Source organism: Nymphalis io, chromosome Z (assembly GCF_905147045.1).
Source record: "Nymphalis io chromosome Z, ilAglIoxx1.1, whole genome shotgun sequence".
Classification (NCBI taxonomy): Eukaryota; Metazoa; Arthropoda; class Insecta; order Lepidoptera; family Nymphalidae; genus Nymphalis; species Nymphalis io.
This window is the reverse complement of record NC_065918.1, coordinates 7,539,867-7,555,832: the sequence shown is the minus strand read 5'-3', so window position 1 is coordinate 7,555,832 and position 15,966 is coordinate 7,539,867. Positions and strand designations below refer to the sequence as shown.

The window sequence follows — 15,966 nt, the reverse complement described above, 5'->3', positions numbered from 1 at the left end:
TTCGATCGCGGTTTCTACAGGATTGCACTACTGAACATTTTAATAACAATAAAACAATAACAAAATTTCAATGTTATGGTTTAAAAAATAAAATAGTTCACTTTTCTTCAGCTCTAGCAATAGTTAATGTAAAAAATCGTATGTGGTACTTAAATGTATTAATGTAATTTACATCAGAAATCAAAATCCATAGCAAACAAACAATTAAAATGGAAAAATTATTATATAAAAAAGTGAAATAAGGTTCACAATAATAAGTAATGGCAAAGATATCGTTGTGTTAGCAAATGGTAATACTTCACCTAATATAGTATATAAAGAGATATTACAATAGTTCAGTGGTGGTAGAGCTTTGTGCAAGCTCGTCTGGGTAGGTACCATACTCATCAGATATACTTTCGCAAAGCAGTACTTGGTGGTATTGTTGTGTTCCGGTTTGAAGGGTGAGTGAGCCAGGGTAATTAAAGGCCCAAGGGACATAACATCTTGGTTACCAAAGTTGGTGGCGCATTGGTGAAGTAATTTCTTACAATGTCTATGGGCGTTGGTGACCACTTACCATCAGGTGGCCCATATGCTCTTTCACCTTGCTATTTTGTAAATATATATATCCATTACTCTATACTATAATAAATAATGTCTTACAGACCAATTTCGGCCACAGTGTCCAATCTCAAGAGAAATTAGCCAACTGCGCAGGAGATATTATAGTGCACAAGTGTTTGCGCAAACATATCTGCACTCTCTATTCCCTATCTCTCATAATTCGATGGGACGGCAATCCGACACGAACTGAAAGAGTTCAGGCGCAGGACCAACGGCTTTACATGCTTTTCGAGGCACGGGAATGTACACACACTTCCAATTTCCAAACTCCAGACCACTACTGAGAATATTCGACACAAAAACTCAATAACTTTTTATTGGCCCGACCTGGCATTTGAACCCAGGACTGCGGCTCTACATGTAGCCACTAGACCAAGAGCCACGAGGCAATTATAAAATATTCTATACTACTAGAATAATAATAGTCACACTAACATCATAAATACGAAAGGTTGTGTGTGTATGAATATTTGTTACTTCAGCACGCTTTATCATATTAAAATATGACATAATTAATATATTTTTGCCTTCTTATGCCGTTTAACTGAATTTTTAAGCATGACGCAGGCGAAGCCGCGAGCGACGCCGCGGGTAAATTATTAGTAGATATAATAAATACGATCACTTATTTAACAAAATAAAATGTATTTTCATTTATATTGATTTTTAAAATATTATAATATAAGATATAATAATATAATATATTATATTATAAGATAGTACTTCAAAATCTAACTCCACGTCAGGCATGACCATCTTTGCCACGTGAGGAACGGACATTGGTAACTTTTAAGTTCACTAACCAATGGCCATCAGAGCTCTAGTAACCCAAAAAGGAAATATGGAAGGTCATTTAAGAAATACACGTATAGAGTCGCTTCCTGGGGGTGATCGCCAGGGCACGTCTGTAGCTGGTGTTAGACGTGACAGAACGCTAGCCAGTGACTCCCGGCTTGCCGGTTGGACGGGAGTCGGGGATAAGGTAAGGGAAAGATCCTCAAGGACTACAACCGATAAAAAAAAAGCGATATGGGTGATACTTTACTGAGCAGGGACTTGTCTCCCGCAAGCACAGCCGGTACATCTGAAACGACCACTGACTCACAATATGAAGATGCAAGAAAGAAGTGGTCACCAGTAGAGTTAGAAGAACTTATGTTTTGTTATTTTAAAGCCAGAGCCGGAGGACCTGGTTCTCTTAAACGATTAGAGACATTTTTCAAGGAGAGAAATCCGGACAACCCTAAATCAATTAAATTCACTGGTAACGGATTATCAAATCAGGCACCTAGAATCGTTAAACAATATGTATTACCTAAAGACACACTAGATAGAATACAAAAAACCGCAGAAAATATAATACAACATAAACCAAATAGTGTACCATTAAACACACAAAATTCTGACGGTCTAACAACAATCACTCCATCTCCATCATCCACTCTGTTAACCCAGTCAAATAATGAACCAGAACAAAGTAGAAGCTTAGTATCTCAACATTCTTCTTGTTCTTGTTGTGTCCATTTTCTTCTTCTATCATCATTGGAGTTTATTTTATTTATATTAAAATCTCAACATTCTTTTAATTATATTAATTTTTTAATTTTTAATTTAATTAATTAATTATATTAAAAGAATGTTGAGATTTTAATATAAATAAAATAAACTCCAATGATGATAGAAGAAGAAAATGGACACAACAAGAACAAGAAGAGCTAATGTTTTGCTACTTCATAGCGAAACGTGAAGGTGTGGCATATATTAGTAAATTGGAAGGATTTTTTAAAAGCAGAAACCCAGATAATCCTAAAATTCACAGACTTAGTGGTAAGAACGCGTGAATCTTAACCGATGAACGTGGGTTCAAACCCGGGCAAGCACCTCTGAATTTTCATGTGCTTAATTTCTGTTTATAATTCATCTCGTGCTTTTCGGTGAAGGAAAACATCGTGAGGAAACCTGCATGTGTCTAATTTCATCGAAATTCTGCCACATGTGTATTCCACCAACCCGCATTGGAGCAGCGTGGTGGAATAAGCTCCAAACCTTCTCCTCAAATAGGGAGAGGAGGCCTTAGGCCAGCAGTGGGACATTTACAGGCTGTTACTTTAATAGAAATACACTGTCTAATCAAGCACGCAGAATTCTGAAACAAAATCTTTTTTCTCAAGAATGACTGAATTGAATCAAGCAGCGAGCTGATGCCGAGATGCAATACTCTCACCATACTGACCCAAATAATCAATGGAATGCAGTATCGGCGTCTGTTTCGGGTGGTATGGTGGGGGCCTTTGAAGAAGACATGGTTGGCATTGAGAGTGGAGGTAAAAAGGTGTCTCCAACTGGCCAACTTCCTGAAACATCTCAAGTTGAGGATGAGGATCCCATCGATCTTCAATTCCTCAATTTTTTTGCAGAAGTAAAAGAAATACCTAACGAAGAGCGCACTTACTTGCCAAAAGCTAAAATCAATAAACAATTCTTACACAATCTTTCAATAATTAACAACTATTTACCCAATTTATTGGCAAGTAATTGTACTCTCCGAGACACAAATGATTTAATTCATGCAGCAGCTAAAACACTAATAGTTAATAATAAGCAATCTCCTTACTTACTAAGAGATGTAATAAAACCCTATACAGACCCTTCATGGAAGAAGAGGATAAAAATTAAAATTTAACATCTGAGGAAAGAATTAGGTCAAATGGTAGAGATCTCGAGAGGAGTTAACTCACGAAAAATGATAAAAACCAAAGGCAAACTTTACAAAAAATATATTATACAGAATGAAACAGAACATAAATGTACAGAAGAAACATTAAAACAAAAAATAAAAGGACTAGCAGGCAGGATAAAAAGATATGAAGATATAAACAATAAGAAACAACAGAATAAAATGTTCATTGAAAACGAGCATAAACTATACAAAAGTTTAGATAGTAAAAAAGAACGTGCAGATATTAAAACACCAAACAAAAGCTGTACCGAGGAATTTGGAATAAATTTGGAAGGAAGGAATTTGGAAAATTTTGGAATAACATTTTATCGCAACCGGTCGCATACAACCATGACGCAAAATGGATATCTGAAATAGAACAAGTCAATAGTAACTTAAACACGAGCACTTTTAAAGAAATAACTGTAGAACATATTAAAAAATCTGTTAGTAAATTACTTAATTGGAAAGCACCAGGGCACGATAAAATTCAAAATTATTACCTAAAATATCTCACTAATATACATAACCACCTAGCACTTTACACAGCTTATTAACTTTATTAGCTTAGCACAGTTATTTACCAAGGTTTTGAAAAACGAAGAACCTCTAGAAGACTGGCTCACAACTGGAAAGGTAATTTTAATACCGAAAAATAACGACACCGAAGACCCAAAAAATTGGCGTCCTATCGCATGTCTAAGCATGTATAAGCTTTTCACATCGATACTATCCGGTCAACTGTGACAATGAGTATTGTCAAGCAATACTATAACAATATTATAGCCCCATAACAAAAGACCATTTGATGGTAAATAAAGCTATCTTAGAAAATGCACATAAGGGACAAAAAAAATTAAGCATGAGCTGGATCGACTATAGTAAAGCGTTCGATAGTATATCCCACGAGTGGCTGTTGCGTGTACTTGACATTTATAAATGCCCACATCTAATAAAATCTTTTCTTGAAAGAGCAATGCTTAAATGGAAAGTTTTAATGACGGTTAGGGGCTCTAGAGAGTCTTATACTACTGAACCGATTTACATACGACGGGGCATCTTTCAGGGAGATTCCTTGTCTCCATTGTTGTTCTGCTTAGCGCTTAACCCAATTTCTACATTACTAAGTAAATATGAAACGAAAGGATATAAACTACATGGTAAAGTGTGGATTAATCACCTAATATACATGGACGATATTAAAGTTTATGCAAACAATAGAAATAACTTAAAAAATTTACTAAATAGTGTTTAAATATTTACGGAAGATATAGGCATGACTTTTGGTTTAGATAAATGTAACACACTTCACTTAACAGCTGGACACAGAAACTACACTGATGGTAACGAGCATGTGCTACTGAACGGAGATACTTTTAAGCACTTAAAATCAGATTAAAATTATAAGTATTTAGGTATTAATGAATCCGGAAAAATTATTCATAGTAACGTTAGAGATCAATTAACTAAAGAGTATTTCAGGAGAATAAAAAAACTAACAAACTCTTTCTTAAATGGGCGCAACCTAATAAAGGGGATAAATACATACGCCATTCCAGTTTTGTTGTATTCTTTTGGTGTAATCAACTACAACATAAGCCATCTTAAACAAATTGATATTAGAACACGAAAACTGTTAGCAATTAAAAAGGCCCACCAACAAAAAGCAGACGTTGATAGATTGTACTTACCACTGATTAAAGGGGGTAGAGGACTAATTAATGTAGAATACTTGTATTAAGCCCATATTCTAAAACTTAAACAATATTTAGAACAAAAAAATGACTACCTATAGTACAGCAAGACCAAAGAAGAGAAAAATATTCCATATTTACAGAAGCAGAAGAGATAGAGAAAGATTTGAAGTTACCAAACGGCAAATACACAATCACAGAAATAAAAAAGAACATAATTAAAAAGCAAAACGAATCCTGGAGAAACAAGAACCTACATGGCCAATTTCCCAAAAAGGTCCTTGACCTAGCCAATGTGGACACAGAACTGACGTTTAAGTGGCTGAAGAAACGACCTATTTCAGCTTTATTGGAATCATCTTTATTTGCAATACAAGACCAAGCGGTACTTACACGTCAGCACGAACGCGACATATTGAAACGAAGCGTCGACGAAAAATGCCGCTTGTGCGTATCAAAAGATGAAACTGTTCAACACCTTCTCGCAGGATGCGAAAAACTAGCTGGAACATATTATGTTAAAAGACATAACAATTTGGTAGAGTATATATTCTGGTGCTTAGCAAGAAAAAGCAAAATAGAAGTTAATAAATTATGGTGGAAAAAAGAAATTAAACAACCCACTGTAAAGGAAAATAATGATGTTCCGGTAACATCCGACTATAATATTGGAGCAAAGGAAATAAAAAAAATCAGCAAATACCATCCGCTGAAAATCGAACTCTCTAGACTGTGGAAAAGCACAGTCACAACGATTCCGATAGTAGTGGGCGCCATAAGAGTAATTAAAACATTAAAAAACCAGATGGGGATATAAATGCTCTTTTTCCCGGTGACGGGGCGGAGTATTTATTAAAGCCGACTCAAAAAAGTCGACAAAGTACAAACGTGATGTACAAATAATTATAAGATAAAGTATAGTAATAGGATTTTTACTGGTAATCTGGATAACTGGTGTTCTTGTTTAAATAATTGTTTGATAGATAAGTATTTATTGGTTTCGATAGCAACCGATATAAGTAAGAGGAATAGAGATAGTACAACGTTATCGATTTACGTGGTACTTCGGTATTTTGATAATATTAGTTTATAACCAGTGGAATGCAGATTAAACCATAAAACAATATTTAACCCTAAATTATACAGAGCTCAGCTATTATATACTCTTTTATTTTAAGAAATATGCAAAGTTGTCAATAATTTGTTCTTTACAAATTTATCTTAATTTTTTCGAATATTGCTTATGAATTAGTTGTAATTTTGATCAACTTAAAAGATCTAAAAATATGTTGATGATCGCGTAAATATTATATAATAATTTAAAATTTAAATGTAAATAATACTTTATAGTATCACAATAGAATAATATATGAAGAGAGAGATGATGGGGGGGGTCATTTGTTAGGTACCCTCTGTTTTTATATATCGGTTGAGTAGTGAAAGAGACGTGACACGTGAAAGCGTAACAAGCACACTTTCGCATTTGTAATATTAGTAAGGATAAACCGATTCCCCGCGTTAAGACAAAGTCACGATTTCTTGTTGTCGCCTACGGTAGAAAATCGCCAATTTCTTTGATCAATATCACATATTTAATAACACCGCTTTTACAATAGAAAAAAATGATCATTAACTAAATATTTTTTAATGCCCATGACTGATTTTGTCAGAATAGTCGTATCGCAGGACATATAATATTACAGTGCACGAGTGTGTGCGCATACACAAGTTCACTCTATATTTGCTCTCTTATAACTCGATGTAATAGCAAATTTGAAAAGACCGGTAATAATTCAAGCGCAGGAGTAAAGGCTTTGAGTGTTTTCCGAAACACGAGAGTGTTACCACTGCCAACTTCCAGTCTCCAGGCTGCTATTGAGAATTCCTTGACAGAAAAAAAAATATTGGTCTGACCCGGGTCAGACCAATATTTTTCTGGGTACAACCCGGGGTTGTACCCAGGAACTCGGGATATCAACGATGCAGTCATACATTTTGTATGTACATTAGCTGAACAATTTTATTTTGACTTTTGTTTATCCGAACTTACAGTCAATCAATATCCTCGCGAATGTTTACTTATTATCTATATAAGTTGTTTTGTAGTCTTAGCAGCAAAACATTTATTTACTTTTTTTATAGCATTAGGTAGGCAGACTGACAAGTGGTCACACCCGCCCAAAGACTTTTTGATTGTATGAAATCATTCTTACATCACCAATGCGCCACCTAACTTGGGGTCTAAGATGAAGGCTCACTCCTTCAAACCGGAACACAACAATACTAAGTATTTCTGTTTGGCTGTAGAATATACGATGAGTCAATACCATTTAACCAACCCAGACGAACTTGCACAAAGCCCTACCACAAAGTAGACTACTTACTCGAGCCTTGTTAAGTAAAACTTTTAAAGGATTATTCGAGAGACAGTCAAAGGTGTCTGATAGAAGAATAGGTAAGATCATATGACGTAAGGTACAATACAAGTGAAAACGGTCAAAGAGATTATAGTGATTGATTACGATATTTATGTAACTCTTATCGTGAAGACATTACTGCGTCGTAAATCATATGAATACAAGTTCAAACTTATAGCAGGGTGAACTGTTATAAATAATACGAACTAAGAACCCAACTACATAAAAATGTAAATACCCATCACATTTAAAATATTAAAGATATTCGTGTTATTGTTCATATTCTATGCGTATGGTTTTTGTCGATACTTGCGTAAAGGTTTCTGGCATGGTGCTGTAGAAGGAGGTCGAATTATAACTAAACTCATTTTGCTAGAAACCAAAAATTCATTTTTGCAATTTTCTATACCGCGCGTTATTCGAATTTCAATAAACGTATTCAGACATACTTACTTTGCTATTTATAACACGATAACATAAATAACAATATGACATCTTTGACCCAAAAATATTAACCCTAAAGTTGTATTATAAATACTACAAGGTAAACAGGCTTGTTGAAAATACGTTGTAAATATATATATATATATATATATATATACACGTATATATATACTTACAAGTATACTAAGCTGAAGATAAGCTCAAGCACAAAAAGAACGAATTAAAAAATACAAATAGTAAACTGCAATAAAATGCCAAACCCATTTTAATACACCATATCTGCGACGTCATTCAGAGGGTGATATCTGCTACTGAAACTTGATATCTGAAGTTATCAAAATAAAGTATTAAGTGGAATTAGTTATATCTACAATTCAATAAGTATCAATTTATTACAAAAAAAAAACCATAGCTTTGTAAAAGTGATGTCACTTTTGTTTTGTTATTAACTGATGTAAGCAACTAGAGGCGCAAACCTCTAAGGGCCGGTTTTTTGATCTGTAGTCAAAACATATAACAATTTGATTGATAGTCAACTTTTTTTTCTCACTGGAAAAACTCATTTACGGGTTTCCCCCACATGAAGTGTGGGCGTATGTGGGGCTCGCCGACGCTGAAGAAGCCGGAATTCACACTAAAAAACCTGCGGTACCCACACCGTCTTTTCGGGGGACGCCACGGGATCGCTTGCGCATACTACCGTGACTTCCCGACGGTAGACCCGCCTCTGCAGGCCTCCAAATTAAAGGGGGTTCTCGGGATACAGAGACCCCCTAGCCCCGGCGACACTTATGGCGTGAGGAGAAGGTGTGCATAGCGCCGACGTCTTTCTCCCCGTTCTTCTTCGGCGAAGCGGGTCAGCGGAAGCTCCGTTCTCACGCTCCCACGCCGCAGCCTCCCTCTGCGACATGACGTTTTCACAGAATGCAACCATCTCCTTTCAGCACCCTTCGCTACCGATCATGGCGTTTATCACGCTCGGCAGCGAAAGGTCACCGCCTACAATGGCCGCCAGGGAATGGCGCTGAGGCTCCCATGCAGCACACTCAATCAGGGTGTGAGGCGCCGTGTCAGGAGGGAGCGACCTCCCGCCTCGCTATACGGTGCAGATACCTACCGAAGCAACCGTGCTCGGTAAGTACCTGCTACAGCCTGAATTTGAGTGTGCCGTGACTCCGTTCCACCCAGCGACTCAAGTGGGGACAGACCGCCTCCACTGTCGCCAGGCCTGCCAAGGGGACCCCAGGTCTTCCTCCCACCTGCGAATCAATGCTCGCTGGGCTAGAGCTCTGACTCGCTCCACCTCCGCTAATCCTGGACTTGACGCTTGACGATCGATAGTCAACTGGTCAACCAAAGGTTAAAAGGTTATTACGTTTTCTAATGTGTATTTTAACTAAAGTCAAACTTAACCATTGGCTATTATATTGCAAGTGTAATGGAAAATCATTTCCTAAAAATAAATATGTTTTTTTGGGGGATTTCAAATAATTTGATGAAAAAATTGACAGAGCATCGTGGCACCGTGGCGTAAAATTGCAATTTAAGCAACATTTGCTCAAGAGGCGTTATAGCTTGATTCAGTTCAGTTCAGTTCAGTTGTGAACATGGTTTTCTAATTAAAGATACAAACATTGAAAGTTTAAATCGGTACATTATCTACTTTGTGGTGGGAGTTTTTAGATAGGTTTCAATTTGATCGACTAGCCATAAAAACCACAACATAACCATTTCATCAGATAACCGATACCGTTGGAGAAAGTCTACACTATCCCAGGTGTCCAAATGTGGGTTACGTGGTCTCAAATTTTCAGCCTTCCATTAAATTTAACCATTCCTTACTATTTTTAACTATAGGTTGAGTTAACTACACTACACCGACACTAAGCACGCGTTAAAAGTAAAACCCTAACAGGGTTTTACTTTTAACATTTTGATTAATTATAACATTTTGATATAATAAATGCCTACGTTTTAGTAATACCAAATATCATTTTCTTTTATTCATAAAATTATACGCTTATGGTTAAGATACTGGCTATCAAATTTACAAATAAACATAGTGTTCATCTCTTAGAGCAGAAACATTAAGGACCACTTCTGCCACTTGAAAGCGCATCGAATTTTTAAAAAGAGGGTAATCTATTACCTATTAGCCTTTGACGCTGATATTCAAAATCATTCTAAAACCGACGAAAATCAGCGAAGCAGACTAGATCTCTGATATTCCAAAAACAGAACATTTAAATATATTTTTGAAAACTTCGGTCCTCGCACTATTTGTTAAGTAAATAATTGTATTGAAACATTTGAGTAATATTAAAAAAAATTATACAAATGAACCACAATAACCAGTTGGAATAATATTATATAGGTTACATAATGCCATGTAAACCAAAAATATTCCATTGCATGGCCCTGCCTTACCATATGCCATATGCCATATTTATCTTACCGCGCCATTTAACTAGTTTTCAGGAAATTAGAACTTTTCTGAATAATCCTGAATATGAAATGCAGGCATCATAACAATAAAAGGAAACGCGTGGTTACAATCGTTTCATGTTCCTTTGCAAACGGGCTAGAATATGTAAAAAATTTGCACCTTCATTTAATGTCTAAAATTGACCTTGGTATTCATAAAATATTAGTTAAAAATAAAAATACGAAGTTTTAAAGACGAGATTGAATTACTAGCCACAATTGTATGCTTAATAATTTTTTAACGTAGTTGGTCCTTTCAGTAAGGTAACACGCTAAGACTGCTGCCGATTGCAGTCTTCGGCATGGCTCGTTATTTTACCTTTTCAAACCAAAATAAATTTTAATACTTTTATTTAATAAACTTCATTTCATCTAGACGCGCATTTTATAGAACAAAAGTTATTAAGCTGAAGAGAATACACAACAAGTATGGAAATCGGATTTATTTTTGATAAAAATAGTTTAATCAATTGATAAGATTTGATTCATATACTTCCTAAGCATAAACTCTTCCTGATTTACCTTATCGAAATAATTTTACAGATAATACAACTTTACTGAAAATTTCAAAATAACATTATTGCTTTAGATCCGATGCTGATAACAAAATATTTGTTTTTATTAAATTATAGCTATCTCAATATTACGAGGTAATACCCAAGAAAACAATCGCTCTTGTATCTTGTATCTTGTATATAATCGCGAGGGCAAAACACTTTACATGAAACTCATTGCTTTATTGTCATACACAAATGAAACATGTTCCACGTCCCAGGAAATATTTACGCCCAATAGTGAGACATTTACAGCCTATATTATTTTATTTTTCTTAACTTTTGCAATTTGCAACTTTTGCTAATAAAATTATAATGATCAAAGGTAACTGATATTAGTAAATATAATAGTAACCCGCTTGCTTATATGGTTCGTAGTCGGAGCTACGAGCTCTATATCAATATTCAAATATACAAAATAAAGCAAATAATGTAACTAATTTATTTTGTATTTATTAAATTATGTATAAAATAGCGCTTTACGCACGCATCATTATTTGCTAAAGACCAATTTCCATAGCTCTTACTTCAAAAATGAAAAATTTTCATACAAATTTTCATCCTCTTTATGTAGTTTTTATCCCCTTAGGTAAGTTACACCTACTGTGTAAAAGAAACCCGTATGCAAATTTAAATGATTAGATGTGCGTTGCTGTCTATCAGCCAGTCAGTTATTCTTTTATAAAGATAGTTAACTCAAACTAAATGACGTAATTGATATATTTATAAATACCTTTACTTAACTTATATATTCCCATACACTAGAACGAATATGATAAATGTGTCTGTGTCGTATATTATCGTGACGTCTACTAAGTAATAGACACGACGAATGAGCTGTAAACTTTCAAACAATGTAAACATTAGTTATATTGAGTTGTATTTTTGTTGTTTAAATATTAAAAACGTAATTACAGATAAATAACCATTTATTACTTTTCATCTTACGACTTATAGTCCGTAATCTTTACCTTCGAGAGACAATTGCTACTTTTATGGTTATTTATTATTTTAGATAAATTTTAATAATTGATAAGAAAATTATTTTCCTTAAATAAGTAAATTTTCATATAAATATATATATTAAATTATAAATATATTTTCATATAATATATAAATTTAAAAATAAAATTAATTATTTTTAATATTTCATAGTGTTATCCTTTGAATTAGTCTATTAACTCTTACTGTTATATACTAATACAAGAAAATGGAATTCAAGCTTAAAACGTCAATAGTCTAAATTTAACGCGGATGAAGCTGCGAATAACACGTACTTATATAAAAATATTATATACTAAAACTTTCTCCAAAACGCTCTGCATCTTCTGGTATATGTTTAATGTATATAGTTTTTATTTAGGCATTATAAAAAGAAGGTATTCTCATTCATAAGTCTAGATATATAATTATACGATAACAGAAATAAATAAAGAAATGCGCTTTTTGCGCTAAACACGTTTATAATATTGTTTGAAAGTTAAAGACATTACCTTTTAACTAGCGAAAGATTAAATATGCAGCGTCGTAGCTCCTGGTGCGGATAAAGCCGACATCAGATACACCAGTTACTTTCATTGAGGAATGTACGTGAGGACTGAAGGAATAACAATATTCGAATAGTAAATTTTAGTAATATATTAAAAATGAAAATTGCCACCGAGCGACTAATGCGTCGCGCAAATAGAAACATACTGAAATATATTGTTTAAAGAAAATATTACCAGTTTACGATGTCATTAAACATTCAGAATCGTTAATAAGTATATTGATGAGACACGTGTGTACGCAGGTGGCTTGAAATCAGTACCCGAAAAGAAAGCTGAAGCGATGCTCTTGGTTTTGTTTATTAATAAAATTATCAAAATTTTATACCCATACTTATCATAAAAAAATTATTGTTTAATTATTTTAAAAATGATCCAATAAAAAACACCAGAAATCGATAACAGCAGGAATCACAGATACTTTTCAGATAAATATTCTGTTGTCATGTCATACTGAATTTATTTAGCCTCTTTAATTTTCTCTTTACTTAAAATAATTTCACTTTAATTCACTTTAAAATACTAATCCGATAACAGTAAGAGCCTGTGAATGTCCCACTGCTGGACTAAGGCCTCCTCACCCTTTTTTTTGACGAGAAAGTATGGATGTATGGAGCTTATTCCACGCTGCTCCATTGCGGTTTGGTGGAATACACATGTGGCAGAATTTCAATGAAATTAGACACATGCAGGTTTCCTCACGATGTTTTCCTACACCGTATAGCACGAGATGAATTATAATCACAAATTAAGATCATGAAAATTCAGTGATGCTTGCCCGGGTTTGGTTAAGATTCACGCGTTCCTACCACAGGGGCATCTCGGCTTTTTTTTATCCGATGAATGTAAGGAAAATACTCATTATATCTAACAGCTTATGATGGACATTGGCTATTTATTTATTATACTACGGCTATATATTATTTACATAATAGTGTATATTTTGACTGATATAATAATAATAATAATAATAATAATGTCCTCCAGACCGATTTCGGCCATGGCGGCCAATCTCAAGAGAGATTAGCCAACTGCGCAGGAGATATTTTAGTGCACAAGTGCGTGCACAAACACGGGTGCACTCTCTTTTCTCTAGCTCTCTTAATCCGATGGGACGGCAATCCGACGTGACCGGAAAGAGTTCAGGCGCAGGACGGCTTTACTTGCTTTCCGCACAGGAGTGTACACACTCCCAAATTCCATACTCCGGGCTGCTACTTAGAAAATTCCAATAACTTTTTTACTGGCCCGATCTGGAAATTGAACCCAGGACCTCCGGGTCTGAGGTCTTACTTAGTCGCACAAAAAATTACCAATCTGAACAATATTTACAGGTACGTTTTAAATTATTGTTGTAGTTGTGAAAATAAAAAACTTCCAATGAGCACAACTATCTTATACAAACAAGCGACAACAAGAAACACACTAAAACACAAACAAAATTAACAGTATTTCTGTTAATTATTCCATTTTAGAGAATTCCATTTTTACCTGCAACATATTTATTAAAATACAACACAAATAATCCTTATTGTACACTAATTAACATAAATTCAAAATACAGACATGATATAAGATATATTTATTAGTTCCTTAGTAGTTTTAAACATTTCCAGTATAGGAGAAATCGCTAAATAAACTTTGAAAAAATGGAAGTTTTAGAGATTTTAAAAAGTGTTTGAAATCAAGAAAAAGGATTACCACGTTGCGTTGGTCTACAGTGACACGTAACAATAGTGTTTTTTTTCAGTATTTTCAGATGGCTAAATTCGTTGACATCTCGTAAGAAATCTAAAAGAGAGTCTAAATCGTTTCAACGGCCAGTTTAATTTGCTAATTGCGATTAAATTCTGAGCAGTAGGTAATGTTCATAAAAACTAGAGAAGGTATTTTATTTTATTATAACAACATACAGACGAGTTAGGCGAGTGATATTAATAGAGGTTCCGTTTTTTCATCCGTTATACAAAACCCGACTAAAATTATTTAATCAATCAGATAATTAACTCTACACAATATAACACTAACTAACAAGTATGAGTTTCAGAATTTTCAAATATATTGATGACGATGTCAAAGTAACTAATTTTACGTTCATATGATTTGTAATTGGCACGACCGATGGCAGCCGATGACGAAATATGTGACCAATAAGCGTTAGTATTTAGTCGGCTTAGTAAATCTAACTTTGATTAGCGTTACAGAAATTGCCGGTATGTATATTTTTTGTATTATAATAATAAAACTATTTTTTATTGTATTAAGTAGACATACTGTGGGCTACCAGATGCTAAATGGTCGCCAACGCCCTTAGACACTGGTACTTTAAGAAATATAAATAATATTAATAAGCCTTTTTCTTCTTCTTTTGCATCGTAAATGCGCCACCAACTAACGTCCTAGACATTAGCTCCTTAGCTCCCTTGTGCCCGTAGTTATAATGGCTCACTTTATTATTCATTATGCTTAAATATACCTATGCAAAATGTATTTCTTAATACACCTCGAAACATAATAAATTACTTAGCTCTTATATACTGTGATTTGAATATCTAATGAAGGCTTCTTTGTCAAAGGAGACTTTCGACTCGCGCTAATATAACACAAACCAATTATCGCAAAGCACATTATTGAAATTTTCTCGTTTCAATTTCTTTAAACTATATCTAATAATTAGTTTATAAACAGATTTAGAAACAGACAGAGAGAGCAGTGTCTCATCTAGATGGCATGAAAAATTTTATTTACACAAGAATTAAGAAATATTTATAAAGCATAATTTCGATCAGCTGAGTTTGCATGGTGGTTTAATATTAAATACTATCCTTACTTTGGTCTCTATTACCGACACTATCGTCTGACGGGATAATACAAGATTTTTGTAATAGACTAAGCGATGAAAATATATTTTCTAAAAACGGATTTGGTTTTAATAATAAATGACTTTCAGCCTCCTTCATGTTCATGACTGTCTTCGTGCGGTTCGGATTTGGCCACTTACGCACACTTGAAAAATTCGTTCGTACACACACATACCCCTTAATAATATCTACAGTTTCCATCAATAAAAGCACTCCTAAGGAGTTTAAGATTTTTTCGAAATGATGTTTTCATAAGACGAATATATTATTATATAATATTTAGGTCACATATTTGATTAAAAATATATCTCAAGATAGAAATCAGAAATATATTAGTGCGAAGTTAGGACAAAATTGTTTATAGATTTGTAAGTATTTTTTTTACACAAATACTTCTCTAAAAAAATTTTTAAAATTTTACTGATAAAACAATGTTATGAATACTTATCTTTAGCGTTCTTCGCTTCATTAGATGGCTTAAATATATTATTGTCATTCTTTGGTCGTCGTAATATAAAATGTTCGCTTATTGTATTACAATAACAGAACACTATTTTTACATTTCCATATATTATCTTCATTGTCTTCGAATCAAGTTTATTTATTGCTTTCAGTATTATGCAGTTCAATTTTAAGGCTT

General features: G+C 34.0%; 1 protein-coding gene across 1 annotated transcript in view; it reads right to left on the bottom strand.

Moving 5' to 3' along the window:
• Nucleotides 1-12,457, bottom strand: part of LOC126780611 (anion exchange protein 2) — a 72,318-nt gene extending 59,861 nt beyond the window's left edge. Inside the window, exon 1 of the mRNA XM_050505225.1 lies at nucleotides 12,412-12,457. The gene's annotated coding sequence lies outside the window, so the exon portion shown is untranslated. The remainder of the gene's footprint in view (nucleotides 1-12,411) is intronic.
• Nucleotides 12,458-15,966: the final 3,509 nt, after the last annotated feature.